Source organism: Plectropomus leopardus, chromosome 17 (genome assembly GCF_026936395.1).
Source record: "Plectropomus leopardus strain MGB_pleo_1.0 chromosome 17, ASM2693639v1, whole genome shotgun sequence".
NCBI lineage: Eukaryota > Metazoa > Chordata > Actinopteri > Perciformes > Serranidae > Plectropomus > Plectropomus leopardus.
Genome location: NC_142192.1, coordinates 2,566,063 through 2,585,471, shown reverse-complemented (window position 1 = coordinate 2,585,471; position 19,409 = coordinate 2,566,063). Strand labels below are relative to the sequence as shown.

Genomic DNA, 19,409 nt, shown 5'->3' with positions numbered 1-19,409 from the left:
TTTACAAGACAATACTGAAAAAGTACAAGAAAATTACCTGAAATTAGTACACCCCATCTCCAAAGCAAAACAAAAACACAAAAAACCAAACCAAACAAAAATAGGCTGTCAACAGCAACAACAACAAATAAAACAAGGAAATGACTGAAAAAAAAACCATAGTGACTGTAAGAAGAAAACCACAAAAATTAATTATAACTGCAACAGAATGCCGTTACTCATATTTTGTATTTTAAATACGTGACACCTTTACTGGTATTCCTTTCCCTCCCTGTCAATGAATACATTTCTAGTACAAACAAACCCTTCCTAGTATGTATATCAAGTTGATGTCAGGTAGTTAGATAGTCTCTGAGAGCTGACAGCAGAGCATCAGTTACCAACTCCTCTCATAGAGCACAAGCTTTTCTTTCGAGACATTACTGATCTGTATAACTAAAATAGCTTGAAACAGGTTAATAGTGTCCAGGCTTATCCTGTGGAAGTTTCTCTGGAAGCACAATGTTGAGAATTTGTAGTGGAGCTCTGGTGAGTACCACACTTTCAGTTTATTCTGCCTTTTTATGATGTCTATAATAGAGCTTACTCAAATTACACTAGCTAGACGACATCATGTGGGTACAAATGCTTGTTTATCCTTACTACCCTGTCTTCTTATGTCTCACAGTTTAACATCATTTTGTTTTTATTAACTTTTTAAAAATAGTATTAATTGTATATTTTAGCAAATAAAGTAAAATGATATATTACAATCAACTCTGGCAAACATCTACACCCACTGGGTCACAATAATACATTCATTCATTGTCCGTAACCGCTTGTCCTTGCAAGGGTCACGAGGGGACTGGAGACAATCCCAGCTGTCATGGGGCAGAAGGCGGGTTACCCCCTTTGACAGGTCGCCAGACTATCGCAGGGCCGACACGTATAGACAGATAACCTTTCACGCTCACAGTCACACCTACGGGCAATTTAGAGTCACCAATCAACCTGACTTGCATGTTTTTGGAATGTGGGAGAAAGCCGGAGACCCCGGAGAGAACCCGAGCAGGCACAGGGAGAACATGCCCCTGCCCACAGCTGAGGGGCAACAGTGCTAACCACAACGCCACTGTGCCGCCCACAATAATACATTACATTATCTTTCATTTCAACTGTCCTTTTTGACCACTATTGTATTGTTTGCTGATGCCCATCAGTTTTCACATGCCTAGAGCATATTTAAAAAAGATTTTTCAAGATTGTTCTACACATATAGCAACATTCAATATCAGTTTTTAAGCATTGTTAAGGTGTTGGTATTTGATGCTTTCACAGTGAGAATGAGCTGGTATTGTCCATTACAGGCAGGTAGAGGGGCATGACCTCAGTGACTTAGCGTTATTATGAATCCCAGTGCTTTTCTTCAGCATGTCAAGTGTTAATTTCGAACTCTCACTACAGCTTCTGATTTGACTAATTCAGGTCTTCCATGTCTGCTTCTTCTTTGTATTCTTCTTGTGTATCTTCCTGTTGCACTTTAAAACAGTAAGGCTTTACTGGTATCCAAACAAGATGAAACATTACTACAGTTACACATACATGTGTTTGAGTACACTGTTGTATCTCTCAGGTCAAAGTGGGGATGCTGAAGTCCTGTCACCTGGCGAAACCTGTATCAGCCACTCAGATTGCTGGCCGAAACCTGTCCCAGCAGAAGGAACTGCCCAAGCTGCCTGTCCCCTGTCTGCAGCAGACCTGTGAGCTCTACCTCAACATCCTGGAGCCCATCCTAGAGGTGGACGAGCTGAAGCGAGCAAAAGAACTGGTGAAAGAGTTTCAGAAAGCAGGAGGAGTCGGAGAGAGACTGCAGCGGGGCCTGGAGAGGAAAGCACGCAACACTGAGAAATTTCCTGAGAACATGGGAGTGACCCGCTCACACATCCTGCAGCCATTTAGCTGTGGGTTTACTCAGCTCATCATGCACTCAGCTCCTGGGACTAGCCTTTTAGACACATTCTGCCAGTGAAGGAGGGCTCATAGCCACAGTGCAGGTAGGACTTCTATAAGATTTCCACATTTAGAAAATATATGGCAATGCAATGGGGGCACCCAGTAGTTCACCTGGTAGCATACACCACGGTTTGATTCCAATCTCTGGCCCTTTGCTGCATGTCATCCCCCCTCTCTCTCTTCCTGTTTCATGCTTTAACTTTTCTGTCAAATAAAAGCATAGGAAGCCCAAAATATAATATTAATTTAAAAAAACAAACAATTATTTTTACTCAACATTTGCTCTGGCCGCAGTGAAACTACACATTAGAAACATTTTAATTTCTCATTAACTTTTTTCCCCAGTTATCAATTGAAGCATTTTGAAAAACTGAAATGGCACGCTTCATTTTTCACTCAGCAAGCGTGATGAGCAAACACACAGCCACCCAAACAAATGTATCAATACCAAAAATAAATGACTCTACATTTACACTTTAACATCTTGCTCAGCCATTTCCAAACATATTTTGAGTCACTATATCTTAATGTGTCATCCATCTGTCTCTGTGTGTCACTTATGTAACTGTCTGTAGTGTACGGATGATTATGTGAAGATTGAATATCTCACCCAGCGGAGGCCTGTGGCAGTTTCATCAGCCTCTGGGGCGCTCTATCCCTGAATGGATTTCAGAGATAAAAAAGGACAAATAAGGTTAAACAAACACACACACACACACACACACACATACACACACACACACACACAGCAGACTGTTTTCACATGTGGTCCGTATGTTTTTCTATGAAAAGTAATGTACCCAAATTTGTAATAAATAACTCATCAACTCTGAAGCTTTCTCTTGATCTATATATAACAGTCCAACATCAAACTCTTTAACTTCAGACAAATCAATTATGTTAAATTATTGAAAGAAACTTTGAGACAATCAGTTGTCAAGACAAGTCGTGGTCTATCGTACATATAACGTCCTCTGTGGCTCTGAAGGTAACTTTGTTAAGGCTCCATTTGGGTTATTTTCAATTGGCCTTAAGACTTCAGCTTTTGAGTTTTTGAAGACCTATATGAGGGACTAAAAGTCAGTAGAATGTTGGAGGTCCTCCTAAACATTTAAATAAATAGGTTTTTTTTCTCTTTTCAGGTTTGCTGCTAAATTGGTCTCTTCTGTACTGGAAGTGAAGGCAATGATTGACAAGTGAGTACTGATCTTAAAATGTTCTCTGTTTTCAAAACACAGTTGATTTTTAAAATATTTACAGTCTCATTATTTTCGGTCCTGATATATTTTCTTCACAAAACGATAAAATAAAAAGGGCTTTTGTGCCGATAACAGTCATTTCCAACGACAGACCTACAGGACCATATGTTTAATTACCATCCACCCAGTCCAGCTGAAAGGGGGGCAGTATTTTTCCCTTTAAATGAACATGACTTACTAACTGCAGCAATGATGCTGTTTGATGTGTGTACAGATAGACACATGTAAGAAAAATGCCCTCATATAAGGATAGCTACATTTCCATAATTTTATCTAAATTTAATTTTCAATTTTTTGTTTTTAATCTTGTGGCTCTTTTAGCCTTTCCAAATATTAAATCAAGATGGTAAAATGAGTTGCTTTGTGAGGGTTATGGCACTCAAAAATTTTATCCACTGGTTTACAGATGTCTCTTTTCCAGTGAGTCAAAGGGAAAAAAAGTCTTTCTGGACTTTTGGGCATCGTGCAATGGACCCAGACCATGTCATTCCACTTTTGTTTACTCAACTTCTTCATCCTCTCTAGTGTTTCATGTTTTTATGTTTTTCAGTGGGACATTTCCAGCTGAGTACTTCAGAGGGAAGCCGCTCTGTATGAAGCAGTACGAGCAAGTGTTTTCATCCTGCCGTATCCCTGGTCTGGAGATGGACACTTTGGAATATTACACCCACAAACACATTACTGTAGTGCACAACTGTCAGGTGAGTAACATCACTGTAGTACACAGCCGTAAAATACATCACATTTATATTTTATACAGTGCAAGGAGACACACAATGGAAGTGCTCCAGCCCTTTTTCCGTTGTGTGAGTGGATATGGCATTTGTTTTGTAGTAGACTGCCTTGGTGTGGTCTTTTCATTTTCCCCCTGGGAAAATTTTGGAGTTCGACTTTCCCTATGCAACTGGGGGACATGTCAAGAGATACTGTTTTACGAACCCCAAGCACTGAGGCTCCCTGTGGACATCTGCAAACAGGTTCTGCTTTTAAGCCACAAAAAGTGTCAGTTCTTGACACTTTCCACCTCGAGATGCCATGACAGATAGGAATTCTTTGAGGCCTCATCTAGTACACAACAGGATGTAAGACATCTAAATGACCTCCTGGGGTCACTTAAGAATGCAAACTAACAGTCGTTTATCACCTTTCCTTGACACAAGGACTGAAGTTTGGCGGAGAGATGTTATGTGTGGTCATTTAACAGAATTGAGCCAAGGATTTTCAAAGTTGTGTGTCACATTATAAATTGCCTTTAGGTCTTCTAACATGTTTAAAATTACTGTGATGAGACTATAGTGGTGATGAGATACGTGAATTTAAACACAATGGATCAAATCGCGTACTTCATCATAAAGTACAGAGAAATAAGTGTCTCCTAAATTACGTTAGGTCCTTCAGAAACTAATGCCAGATGTGCGGTCACTGGGCACAAAGGTTCTCTACCCCACCTCCCATTCGCATCCCAAAATTCATAGATAAAAACTTAGTGGGCTCTCAGCTCAGGGCTTTTCTTTCTACTTTCCCTTTCACCACGGCGCTTCTCGTGTATCCTCGTTTGCACTTTTCCCTTTGTTCTTCAATTTTACAAGAGGAGCCGCAACTGCTCATCACAGCTGTGCTGAACTTAAACTTTTTCAGAGCCTTTTCTTTTTAAATCTCTTTGACGTTTTTCTTAACACCGGTTTTTGGTCAGCAAAGACATTTTATACTTCATTTCAAATAAGCTCAAGATAATAGTTTTAAGTGACTTCGTCAGGCCAACGGAACTACTTATTATTAATACTTACTAATTATTTCTGCGAGATTAATGGAAAAAGGACACTGCGATCTGCCATGAACTCTACCACGGATCTAGAAACAACACCTGCTGCAAACTGTCAGCATTCGTCCTCCGCACACTGACTCCACCTGCACGGCCGCCACCGCCTATCAGCAGGTCACATTGTCTGGAAGATGTGCAGCGAAGCGACAACCTGGACCTCTATTCAAGTTGGCAAAAGTAGGCAAAATAACATCTTTTATTGGTCAGAGTTGATGTCCTATAGCGATGTTTTAACCAAATTTCTAAATTCACTAGTAAGGACCACATCTGAACAAGAAAATCATTTTAACGATTTATTGACATGAATGTAATTGGTATAAACATTAATGATGAATTATTGTCGGATGGATGGTTGAGTGCAGTGTGTGGAAGCTTCGGTGAGGAATCCACCGTGGCTCCCGAGCACGACAGACCCCTAGGACCCTATGGAGAGAAGGAGGAAAGAGGAGACAGGGTACAAGATCGAAAGCGGAGGAGCGAGTTAGAAGGATATTTAAGCCGGAAGAAGCGTGGTTCCCGGGCTCCACCATGGCTCCCGGGCATGACAGAACCCCATAAGTGTGCATTATTGAGAGTGGACAAAGCCGATTTGAGATCTCTTAGGTCAGAATGGATGTAACATTGGAAAGCATGGGAGGACCATCGGCCCATGATCTGAATTAAGTGTCTCGTTATGTCCCTGCGGGAGGCCAAGGTGGCGGCTCCGATTCTGAAAGAGTGTCCAGAGTAGTGCGTGGGAGAGATGCCAGACAAAGCCAGAACTTGACGAAAGTGTTGTTGGAACCAGAAGAGGGTAACCACCTGGCCAGATTCGGATGCAAACAGAGGGTCATCTTGGGATGTGCTTTGTGATGTCCAGAAATGTAAGTAGTTGGAGAGAATTAGTAAGGGGTTTAGAACTGATTGAATGTTGAAGTAGAAGTCACGAGTGGGTTGGCCAGATTGGTTGGTTTTGGTTCTTTTCAAACAATAAACTATGGTTTGAAAAGGTCCGAAAGGCAGTCATGCCGACGTGGATCATATCAAAGGGTCGAAGCAGTGAATTCTGAGCATCTGAGAAAACCGAAGAAGGTGAGAATTAACATTGCTTCTAGAGTTTGGTTGACGTCAGGTATGCTATATCCGGAGCGGATGGTGTGGATGCACTGTGACAGCAAATCTGTGGTTAATGGAAGTCTACGAGGATTTTGAGCTGGTTCTTGATGTGAGAGGCCTCTGAGCAGTGAGGTGATCTGGGGATGACCATGAGCTGGGCCGGGACTACCGGTTAGGAATTTGGAGATAAATGAAATGCCTCTGAGTTAGACTTTGATTGTCCGGATTTTTATTCCCAAGACAGAATGGGCGTGGGTGATAAAGCAGGTTATAGAGATGAGATCAAATGAAGGAAAAGTTATGTTATACCTGTTGTGAAAGTGGTGGAAACAATTCCAAGCAGACAAATATGAAGAAAGAGTTGCAGGGGACAGGCTATTGATAATGGTGTTCTGGGATTCCAAGATCAGGGGCATTAAAGCTGGATTTAGATGTTGAAAGTCAAGGCCTATTATGGAGGAACCGGAGGCATGTGTGCATCTGCATGAGGGGCCAAGCTTCTGAACTTCTGGCACTATCTTTCCGGCTTTGGTTTGCCTATAAACCGTCTTCCATCATCAAGAAAAACCAAAACGGTAAGATGACCATCCTCCCCAGGTTTTTATTTTTATATCAGTGTATTCCAATGTGTATCAAAACAGTTTTTTTCACAGTATAGGTAAAGTTATCTCAGAGTTTATTTGGAACAATAAAAAACCTAGAATAAGGAAGGAATTCTTACAGAGGCCCAAATCAGTAGGAGAGATGGTATTGCCGGATTTTAAGCTTTATTATTGGGCAAGTAATATAAGGATGATGGCCTACTGGCTTCAAAAACAACCTCCATTGTGGATTAACATAGAAAGGTCATGTTGCTCCCCCTCCTCTCCGTCAGCCCTGTTATTCTCTGCTCTACCCACTGTACGCCCCGAATCGTTAGACAACCCAGTAGTTTCTCATACACTCAAGATTTGGTCCCAGGTAAGAAAATTTTATGGATGGCAGGCTGGATCTCTCCGAAGCCCTTTAGTTAAAAATCATTCTTTTGCACCCTCATTTAATAATACAATGTTTGACGATTGGTCTGGAAAAGGAATCTGTAGCTTTATAGATATATTTATTGATGATGTATTCCCATCATTTGAGCAGGTACAAAAAAAATACAACATACCTCGGTCACAATTTTTTAAATATTTGCAGGTCCAGAACTTTGTAAAGCAAAATAATCCATATTATCCTAACACCCCAGAGCAGTCCTCAATGGAACTGATACTAATGCAAGATCCTCACAAGAAAGGAGGTATATCAAATATATATGAAAAGCTCTCCCAGTGGAAGTGTACAACATCTATGGAACATCTGAAATCAGCTTGGCAGCAGGACCTAGGTGAAGAGATTGCAGAGAAGCAATGGCACACAGCTCTGAATCAGACCCATAACGCCTCAATTTGTGCAAGACATGGCCTCCTACAATTTAAGATAATTCATCGGTTACACTGGTCTAAACAAAAGCTAAGTAAGATATTTCCAGTGATAGATCCTTCATGTAATCGTTGTGGGCTTTCACCGGCATCATTGGGTCATATGTTCTGGAATTGCCCAAGGATAGTAAAGTATTGGAGTGATATCTTCCAGACTTTATCAAGAATTTTACACAGACCTGTTGATTTAGACCCAATGATTGCAATTTTAGGAATTATAGACTCTAACATAATAAATAACAACTTGGAATATAATATGATATCATTTGTCTGTTTACTCGCACGGCGTCTGATCTGACTCAATTGGAAACAGAGGACTACACCGACACATTTAAATCTTCTAAGAGATGTAATGAAGCACTTGGAGTTTGAGAAAATTAAATTCTCCTTGAAAAGACAAGAAGGCAAATTTTACAAAATTTGGCAACCATTTATTAACCATTTCCATTATATGATACAATCTTTTACCAAAAGTTAGAGTGGTCAGGAAATACAGATAAGGAACATCCTGATGCACCCCCCCTTTTTTTTTTGTTTTTTTTTGGGTTTTTTTGTTTGGTTTCTTTTGTGTTTTTTTTTTTTTGTTGTTGTTGCTGTTGTGGTTTTTGTTTGTTTTTCTTTTTATTTGTGGAGGAATGACTGGCTACACTAAAGGCTGATACACACCCGTAAAATGTATAAAGTTATACACCTTTTTGTATGGAAGACAGATTTTATTTATTATTTAAATTCTATTTATTTTTTTCACATTTTACAAACAGGTGTACATTGCATGCAATTGTGTGCTATGTCCTTCATTCTAAGTCCTTTCTTAAAGCTCATGTAGCATCTCCTCTCCCCCTTTTTTTCTCTCTTTTTTCTTTTTTTCTATGTTCTATTTTTACTTAAGTGATTAACATGGTACATTGTCTGTATACATATGTGCATAGATAGCAGAAGACATATGTATGTACGGCACTATGTAATATACTTGTTCAAAAAAGACAATAAATACAGTTTAAAATAAAGAAATAGCACCACAGGTAAAAAAAAAAAAAAAAAGAAAAAAAAAGAAAAACCAAAATGGGCAGACTGAGCATAGTCAGTAAACAGATTTATGTCCTGATGATGAGTCAGGAGATCCCATTCCAATCGCCAAGGAGATAGAGCCAGAAGAGGAGCTCAGCACAGCTTGGTGCGTCAAGAGAGATGGAGGTCAGGAGTGACAGGAAAGGGGAAGCGATAGACAACAGGTGAGAAAGGAAGGCCTGCCCCCAGGGAATGATGCGGAGAGAAAAATTGAGGTGGCCCAGGAGGGAAAGGAGCTGACGCTTGGTGCAACGCGGGGCAAGGAGAAAATTCAAGATCAATTTGAGATATGCACTTAAGCTTCGAAGCCGGAAGCGAGGCTTGATAAAGTGGTGAAGGCAGGCAATGCCTGCTGCAATGTAAATGAAAAGAGACCAGAACTCTGGAAAGGAACTATGCAGTGCATGGGATGAGAGAGAAAAGTCTGTGGCATCACAGTGCCAACAGCCCCGTCCGAGACGGGCAAAGGCAAGAGCCCCAGTCAAGGCTGGCTGCTGCAGGTGTTGTAGATGAACGGTAGGGGGCACTGACATCCCAGTGCTAGATGCCCCAGAGAGCAAGCTGTCAAGGATGCTGTGGGATTACAACTGGGGGCAACCAGATGCCCCAGCGAGAGTGAAGTGGTGCAGTTGCAGAGCATGTACAGCCGGGGGCAATGGAAGCTCGGTGCCAGATGCCCCAAGGAGAGTGAACTGGTGCAGTAGCTGAGGTCGTACAGCTGGGGGCACTGGTGAGAGCGAATTGGCAAGGTTGCTGCAGGTGTACAACAGGGGGCAAGGCATTCCGGCACCAGATGCCCCAGCGAGAGAAGAGCGCTGATGTTTACAGAGTGGCCATGGCAAGCTGACGTCAGAGAGTTGAAAAGTTTGGCTTAATTGTCAGTTCTGTGAAATGGGATTCCCCTGCCCCTCAGTGCTCATGAATGGCTGACCACTTTCCAGTTGGTTAGTTGTTGAAGGTACTAGGCAATCGAGAGACCTCTCAGCTGCGAGCCGCGGAGCCTGTGGAGTCGGGACTACACAGGGCTGCCCTTGGGTGACCACATCCTCGTTTTCCCGTCAAGAGAGGTGGACTGGGAGAAGCAGAGGAGTCTGCAGCCTTGTATGACAAGCAGAGAACAACTAGGCGGAATACGGACCATGGAGGAAACTCAGCGGCAACATCTCGGAGTCACTCGCTCGCCGGGCGGCAGTTGCACTGCAGAGGGCAGCGTCTCCGGCACCGTGGCAATGGCCCTGGCCAAACAGATCGTCATCTGACGGGGACAATGAGATGGAGTCCATACTGCGGAACGGGTGAGTAGGCGAATCGCAGTCAACAAGAGAGAGGAGAAGCTCGGTGGCGTGTACGTGCTCATGCAGAATATGAGAACGCAAGAGAGAGAGATCTATGTATACAGGATAAACGGTACAGATTGTGAGATTGACTGATAACATGTTTTGAAACTGTTATAATTCAAAATAAATGGAGAAATAAATGGAGAATGGTGCCCCTTTTACTTTAAAAGTGCAAATTCCAAATTCTAACGTAGTTATAAATAACCACTACAGTATTCATATATGCAGTGCATCTCTGTATTTGCAGCACCTTTCTGTGTTTGCACAGTTTTCCTTTTGCATTTCTTTTCGTATATGCAGCGTGCTTCTCTTTATGCAACTCGTTTGTTCATATGCAAAGCATTTGCCCTTGTCAGCCACGATAATAATGGCCTATTCTTTCCAGAGTCACAACTTCCAAGAATTCCATGTGGAAATAGAAGGAGCATTATCCCTGACCACACAGTGAATTCATTTGATTATTCACAATTGTAAATACAAGTATTGATTGTGAAAAAAATGACCACAAAGCCTTTTTTTTTACAGAAAACCTAAGGTCTTAAGGACCCTGAGGATCTTTGTTTCCAGGGCTTTGCTCAGTTGGCAATTCACCTGTTTCCTTCCCTTTTAATTCAGTTCTTTGCCCTGGACGTTTACAACAATGATGGGACTCTGCTGACAGTTGATCAGCTCTGTGTTCAGCTGGAGAGGATCTGCAACTCCTCATTACAGACCAACATGGAGCCTGTCGGAATCCTCACCACTGAACACCGTGACAGCTGGGCCCAGACTTACATCAAACTCATCAAGGGTGAGACCAACTATGCTCCTATGCAAGTCAAACTTAAAAAAAACCCTTATGATTAACGAGAATATGTAATAAAACTTATTGTCTACAGCACTCACTTTTGAGACTTTTTTTTCACATTGCAAGGAGGAGGCACTCAAGCCAAAAGTGGGGGGTTTACTCTTTAAGCAGAAATAGCCATTAGTTAGTCAAAGTTCAGTTGTTTGTCTATCAAACCTGTTTGGTCTATATTAATAAGTCTGAGGAGGAAACTATTAGGACTCAACCCAAATAATCTGGTATTCTTTAATACGCTAAGTGTTCAGCTTTCAATTCCAGCATAAGGACATTCTTTATTTTTTGCATAGGACTAATGTAATCTCAGTGTTAATGATCCTGTCACTGCACCTGTCATACACACAGTGATAGAAATAATCATTTTATCTAACAGTTATTAACGGGTTTATGAATTGAATCGAGTCATTTTTGTGTTGGTGTGAGCAGCACCTGAACACAAACACGTGAGCCCAAGCTCAGCTCGAGCTCAGCCCGAGTAGAGCGCTGTCCTACAGCACAGAGCAGGGGTCTCATGTACGAAGGGTGCGTACGCACAAAAAGGTGGCGTACGCCCTTTTCCACGCTCACGTTCAGATGTATCAAAAGTAAAATAACTGTGGAAATGTGCGGTGCTCCACGTCAACTTCTTGGCTGGCGTACGCACGTTTCTACTGCTTTTCGTCCGTTGGCAACACTCAGAGGTGATGCCGGGAAACTGCTAATAATATCAAACAATTACTACTATGAGTGATGTGCACATCAAAGACACACTGATGAACTTTTAACACATCCCCCTGTCGGCTATTAGATGAGTGGATATAAAAGCATGTGCAAAATGGTGCGGGCAGTACTGGTACCAATCATGGCAGCAAATGCATTATTAGAAGGTATTGCAAACGGCGCAGTGCGAAGACAATGGGTATTCAGGGACCAAGAGGATCTCCTGGCACACGATGACGACTGGCTCATTAGATGCTTTAAGTTACCCATGGCAATCCTCCTGGAGCTGTGCGCGGAGCTGCGGCCGGTGTTGGAGCGCGACACAGCGAGGAGCCATGCACTGCCTGTCCCCATACAGGTGCTGACCACACCTGGTTTCCTAGCCACAGGGGCATTCCAGAGGGAGTTGGCCGACCGATCAGGGCAGTGCCAGTCGACCCTGAGCCAAGCCATGACAGCTGTGTGGGACGGAATTATCCGCCTGTCAGCCAGGTACATCAAATTCCCATACAATGCAGTTGAACAGGCCAACATTAAAGCGCAATTTGCAGTGAGAGCTGGTTTTCTTAATGTAATTGGGGCTATCGACTGCACACACATTGCTACAAAAGCGTCACGCTCCAAGACTGGCTGCAGTTCTGCACACAGTTCCAAGAGGATTGCCCTCGGAAACCTGAAGCAGCTGGTGAGCCAGTCATCATCGTGTGCCCAGAAAATATATGCGTTCTCTTCGCACTACACCATTTGCAATATCTTGTAATAATGCTAAAGCTGCCATTGTTGTTAACATTATTTTCTGCACAATTTTGCACGTTTGTATATGCACTCACCTAATTGCAGACAGGAGGATGTGTTAAAAGTTCACCAGTGTGTCTCTGATGTGCACACCAATCAGAGTAATTGTTTTGACATTACTAACTGTTTCCCAGCATCATCTCAAAGTGTCGCCAGCAGATCAAAAGCAGTAGAAATGTGCGTGAGCCAGCCATGAAGTTGGCATTTCCACAATCATTTCACTCTTAACTCTGAGCATGGCCGTGGAAAAGGGCGTACGCCACGTTTTTGTGCATACGCCCCGGTGTTATGTGTATTGTGTATAGGCTGAATGATTTACATTGGTTCAACCTCAACCCATGGCCCTGTGTGTCAGCCCTCCTCTTCTTTCGAGATTTCGGTCAGCCTTCAGCTGTCCTATCAAAAAATAAGATAAGGGAAAAAACGTCATTGGGGAAATATAAATGCTTTCCAGCGGACTCAGATACACTGGATGGACATATCAGAGTATCTGGAAACTGGTTGTAGTCTGACTAACAACATGTTTGCTCTGTGTGTATGTCCTTAATGTGTGTTTAGATAAGACCAACAAAGACTCACTGTCAGCTATTCAAAGCAGCATCTTCGTTGTGTGTTTGGATGGAGCGACGCCTACAGTGTCTGATGAGATGTATCACAGCAGTGCTTTCCTCCAGATTCTGCATGGAGGAGGCAGCCAGTTGTTCAGTGGAAACCGTTGGTTTGACAAGGGGTTTCAGGTGATACAACACTTATGTAAACACATACAAATGTCAACTGTGCCACAACACACAGATGTTTTTTCCTGGCAAATAGTTCTGATCACAACAGTTCTGATAATAAGCAAGAAGCCAATGACAGCTAGAAGACATGCTTTATTATTGAATACTAATTGAATACTAATACAGTAATATATTTCTCTGTCTTAAACTCCAAAGATTTAGCAGGATCAAGAACAAAAGTAATTTTGTTTTTTAAACTTGGTTTAAAAAATGACAATAAATCTACCTCCTACCTTCTTCTACCATCTACACTTACACTCAAATGGCACAGCATCGGGAGCAATGTGGGGTTCAGTATCTTGCCTAAGGATGCCTAAGACATGTTGACTGGAGGAGCCACATCAACATGCAATAAAGACATAGTTTTAGTGCTGTATTAGCTGATCCCTCATGATTAATCAGTAAGGATAACTGCTCAAACACACCCGTAAAAGCAATCAGTACAATAAAAGCACAAATTAGTGGCAAAGCAAATCTCAATTTTTCGATTAAGCCCAGTATACACTGCACGATTCTGGGCTGTCCCAGAGGAAAGATGGCCATGGTGACAGAATAATGACGATATCTTTGGTTGTGGCTCTAAAATGGTGGCCCTACATCAAAATTTCAAGAATGGTTGTTGACGCAGTCTTGGGATCAAAAACAGCCTGGGATAAAATTCTGACAGTGTCAGAAATTTGGGACAAACATCTCAATGTGTGACTGCTGTTTTGACCAACATCTACTAACCAACCAATAAAAATACAGCATGAAATGACGGAGCAATCAACGTGACACGCTAATAATATAATTATTAATAATAATAGTTTTCGTCACACAATGTGGGCTACTTGGTTTCCAACTTAGATGTTTCGCCATGACACAGGAAGTTGTTGTAACTCAGCCAAACATCTGCCCAAAACTTCTCATGCTTGATAATAGTCCTGGCCTGAACATATCTGCATGGCTCTATCCAGTTATTGAGACCTTGATGATGCCTCCTTGCTATGTCAAAGGTATTTCATGAACATCGTTGCCATGCCAACATGGTCTTCGCTGCCAAACAGGAAGTTGTTGTAACTTCACTTTGCATCGACCGATTGGCCCCAAATTTTAAAGGTGTGATCAAGGTGCAGCCCTGAACACATCATCATGTCAATTAAGCATGATAATCACAGCGCCACCAACTGGAAAAAGGAAGTAAGCCTCTTAACACAAGTATACTTTGATTTGCATGACATTTATACGGTTTGGTGTACAAATTATGTAGCCCAAGATGACTTACATTTTATGTGGTCTCTAGCATCTAGCATGCAGGAAGCATTACCCCACGTGAAATATCTAACTGAAGGATTGAAACTCTGCCTGCTTGTTCCGACTTTCACTGATTTGAAAGATCATGCAACATCAAAGCTTTTCAATTTCTGAGTTTTGATCATACCATGTGGGTGTGGCTATATTTTTAACTTTGATGTTTCGCCTTGAAACAGGAAGTTGTAGTAACTCAGTCAGACATTGTCCAGTCTGCTCCAAACTTCTTATGCTTGATGAGAGTCCCAACCTGATCACATCTGCATGGCTCATTTGACTTATCGGCGTACCACCACCTACTAAAAAACAGGAAGTCACATGATTTATATTTTTAGGTGCATCCCCTTACAGGTGGACCACATTCAGCTCAAACTTGGTAACAAAAACTGCTTAGAGACCTCCATGATGCCTCCTTGTGAAGATCATATGTTTTTATTGAACGCCATTGCCATGGCAATGCAGTATTCGCCACCGAACAGGAAGCTGCTCTAACTTCAGTTTGCAATAACCGATTAGCCACAAATATTTTACAGGTGTGATCAGGTTGCAGCCCTGAACACATCAACATGTCAGTTGGCTATGATACTCAATACGCCACCTACTGGCAACAGGGAGTATACCTTGTAACACAATTATCGTTTGATTTACATGGAATTAACATGCTTTGGTCTACAAATGATGTAGACCAGGATGACTTAGATTTTGTCTTCTCGAGCACCACCTAGAGGTCATAGAATAATACTACACTGTGTGAAAAATCTCACTCAATGGTCCAAACTCTCTGCATGCATTTTCCGGGACAGTGGGAGTAATGTGGGGGTGTGAGGGCCTGTTCATTGCTGCTTGCAGTTTTAATTATTATTATTAATAATTTTTATTTTCTTTCTCTCAAATGAATCGCCTTTTTGAGGGCTTTAACATATTGAAAAAGTCATTAAACTCTGCAGACCTATTGGGTCTGGTGAAAAATTTGATATTTTAATGGTCTTGTGCGTGGGTGGGAGGAAATGTATCAGTTTCGCTCCCTACTGATATTCAACGAAGCAGCCTCCGCAGCACGTTTTACCTAGAGCTGTGAAACTTTGGAGGCCTGTGCAACAACCTAATATCTACAAAAAAATCTTTCTGGGCCATATCGTAAAACCAAGAAGTCGGCCATTTTGATATGAAGTTGTAATTTTGGTGTATTTTTGGTCATTTTCAGGGGTCGTAATTTTTAGAACTTATCCTAGAACTTTTATCAGATGGACTTCAAATGTTATGGCTACCTTCATAACACCTTTGACAGCAAAAGTTCTTTAAATCATGAATTTTCATCACACCGTGTGATCTGTATGAGGCATCTAATTTGCATGTTCTGCTATGAACCACAAAGTAAACAGGAAGTGGTATGTAACTCTGCTGTAAATGGTCCAATTTGACCCAAACTTCACGTTTGATAGGAGTCCCACCCTGAACACATCTATATGACAATTTTAAGCGATAATGAGAGCGCAACCAATTGGCACAGGAAAAGCAAAGTTTTACAGTAAGATGTCCAGCTCCTAGCTCCTTGATCTCAAAATGGTCTCAAAAAATTCTTAAGACATTGATGATGCTTGAAAATGAATATTGTGAGATTTCGTTGAAAGGCATTACCGGAGTGGGTCGGACAATTTCAGTGTTTCGACATGACATCAAAAACTGTTGTAACTTTGCCCCAGATAGTCAGATCTTTACAAAATGTTACAGATTTGATAAGAGACTACGCCTGAAGACATCTGCAGTGCAATTTTGAATCATAGTCATAACGCCACCTAATTAACCTCATATTCAAATAGAATACTGTAAAGACCTTCATGATGCACAAAAAATGAAACTTTTGAGTTTTCATCAAACACGGTTCCCAAAGTTTTGCATTGATCTGCATAAAACTGGAAGCACTTTTTGAGGGGCAAAGCATGCAAAAAACTTACCAAATGTGACACACACATCAGAGGTCCTAAAATGTGATATCTGATATGATATTTTTTTTGCAATGATGTGCCAAAATGGCTCTGTAGCACCCCCTACATATTTCAACAAAGCAGCCCCAGTGGTACATTTCACCTAGAGCTACAAACCTTGGGAGGCATGTGTAACAGCCCAAGACCTACAAAAGATCCTCGCAGACCGATACCCGAAACCCAACAGGAAGTCGGCCATTTTGAATTGAATGTGCAATTTTGGCATAGTTTTGGCCATTTTCAGGGGTCGCAGTTGCTCGATCTTCTCCTACAGATTTCATCCAATTGACTCCAAAATTTAAACATCCTCTCAGAACGCCCCAGAGATCAAAAGGTATTACATTTGTGAGTTTTCGTCACATCATGTGGTTGTTACTGGGCCACACATTTCATGTGTCGCCATTAACCAGGAAGTAGTTTATAACTCTGAGAGACATGGTCCAATCTGCACCAAAATTCACGTGTGATGACAGTCTTGCCCTGAACACATCTACATGGCAACTGTTACCATTATTTATAGCGCACCCTACTGGCAACATGAAATGTCATGGAAATTACATGCTTTCTTCTTTGATGGACTGGTCCTACAGATTTTATCTGATTGACTTCAAATCTGGTGACAAAACCTTTAGGACCTAAATGATGCCTCCCTCTGAAGTATAGGTTTACCATAAATGCTGTTGCCATGGAGACCCAGTAGTTGCCGCCAAAAAGGAAGTTGTTGTAACTTCACTTTGCATCGACCGATTTGCCCCTAAGTTGTGATCAGGCAGCAGCCCTGAACACATCAACATGTCATTGAACTATGATACTCACTGCGCCACCTACTTCCAACAGGAAGTACGCCTCTTACCACAACTATCTTTTGATTTTAATGAAATTTACATGTTTTGGTCTACAGATGATGTAGACCAAGATGACGTAGAACTTGTGTGTCCAAAGGAAGTAATTCACCATGTGGAATATCTCACTCAAGGGTCCAAACCCTCTGCGTACTTTTCCCGACTTTCACTGAAATGAACAATTGCTTCACTCAGAGTCCCGCCAGTACCCTCGACTCGCGTGGGGGTGCGAGGGCCCGTTCATTGCTGCCTGCAGCTTTAATTAGGGCCTCAGCACCGAATGGAGGCCCCGTAATTTGTATCATCACAGCAAACTCTTTTTGGTGCTCACATTGACAGCGTCAGTGCAGTAGCTGCACTTCTTCTGTTCTTACGTTTTACAATAAAAGCCCTAGACAGATACACAGCATCACAACTTGCCAGAGAGAACTCATTTATACACAGAGGTTTTGGTGATGAGATGTCCATAATATTTAATACTTTTACTTCAGATTTTGCTCTGACTTCTTTTTTAAGTTTGCATGTTATCACAATTATATTTACTGAAATAAATGTAAATGTGAGGATAAAATGGCTATTTATTATTTTGTCTGGTAAAAAATATGCTTGGCTAGTAGATTTCTTCTTCCAGCCAAATTGGCTGATGAATCACAAAGTTAACTGTGGACACTGACTGTCAGCTGTAGCAGGCAGCAAATTTCAATTTTCCATAATAACACAGGAAGTTGCTGCTTTGACTTTACATGGTCCAATCTGTCTCAAACTTCACACCCTGCTTACGTGTCACAGCCTGAAGACATCTACATGTCAATATTTAGTTATAGCTCCACCATTCTACAACAAAAAAAAAACAGACATCTCCAGCCTCAACCCTACATGGAGAAAATACTAATTCACTGCTGCATGAAGAGTTCCCGATTATCAGAGCGACACGGTCGCATCAGACGGCTAATATTAATATTGCTTTTTGTGGATGATTTGAGCAAATCTCTAACAAGATTGACCTCAAACATTATCCCCAAACCATCTAGTCTGTAGTAACAGAATACCTTCCAGTATTTGGAGAATATTTTTGTCTCTTTGTTTTTCAGCCATTTCCCCCTCTGTTTAGGAATCTCTTGAGCTTCATAGAAGTCCTCCTCTTTACTCCTAACAGTTTTTCCACCCTCTCAAAAAGCTTGGTGAATAACATTTATCTTTACCATGGCCTTGTCTTAACTTTAACCTTTGAAACCTGGGTCAACATTTTTTCTTGAGCTGCATTCAGATGCCTTCCACGAGCTATTTAACCATTGAAAAGCTAAGCAAATTATTTTCTTCACCTCACCATGTGCCTCCATCCCCTAATCCTAACCATGCTAGCATGTGTGTTTGCTCATGTTGGGGTTGATGGACATGTGCTTTTGTTGTCTAAACATAACCACATGCAGCATAATCCCACCATGTGCTTGTGTTGACATCATGGTAGCAGCATCCCAGAATGTAAAGCGCAGATGCAGAAGTCCATTGAAGTCCAAGTGACAACATGTGACAATTTGGGATGAAAATATTGGAGGAACATGCATGAATTTTCAAAAATGGTCATAGTTTCCCTTTAATATTTAAAAATAAATTGTTCAGCCCCACAACAATACACATAGCCACCCTTTAAGTTTCCTTGCCCGTAAGAACACACTTTCCAATTTTATATTTACTGATTAGAATGACTTATACAGGTACAAATACACTCATGAGCAGTTGGGATGTAATGCTAATTGTGTTATCTTCTTTACAGGTAATCATCGGAGAAGACGGGACATATGGTCTTACAGGATCGAATACCACTGCTGATGTTACAGTTGGAGCAACCATCTGTGCGTATGTTGGAGCATGCATGTAAGTAGGCTGAAAATAAATGAATGTCTGTGAGTGCAGGTGTTTGTATTTGCAGTTTTAATCACACAAATAAAAGTAGCATTTATCCACTCTGTGAGTCACAAACTGCTGCTGAGGAAAACAAAGAACTGCACTGTGTTCACAGACCAAACACCTACAAATTTAGGGAAGGGACACAGAATGACACAAAAGGACACACATGCATTTAAAGGGAAAAAAATGCCCATGTTGGATTTCTTGTGCAGTTTCCCCTCCGACAACTGATGA

The 19,409-nt window shown here is 41.5% G+C and overlaps 1 pseudogene across 1 annotated transcript in view; it reads left to right on the top strand.

Moving 5' to 3' along the window:
- The first annotated feature begins 370 nt into the window (after nt 1-370).
- The window catches only part of LOC121948812 (carnitine O-acetyltransferase-like), a 34,266-nt pseudogene continuing 15,227 nt past the window's right edge, over nt 371-19,409 (top strand). Inside the window, exons 1-8 of the transcript XR_015779463.1 lie at nt 371-528; nt 1,613-1,906; nt 2,568-2,686; nt 3,135-3,188; nt 3,802-3,952; nt 10,649-10,823; nt 12,930-13,108; nt 19,042-19,142. The product of XR_015779463.1 is annotated as a carnitine O-acetyltransferase-like (transcript). The remainder of the gene's footprint in view (nt 529-1,612; nt 1,907-2,567; nt 2,687-3,134; nt 3,189-3,801; nt 3,953-10,648; nt 10,824-12,929; nt 13,109-19,041; nt 19,143-19,409) is intronic.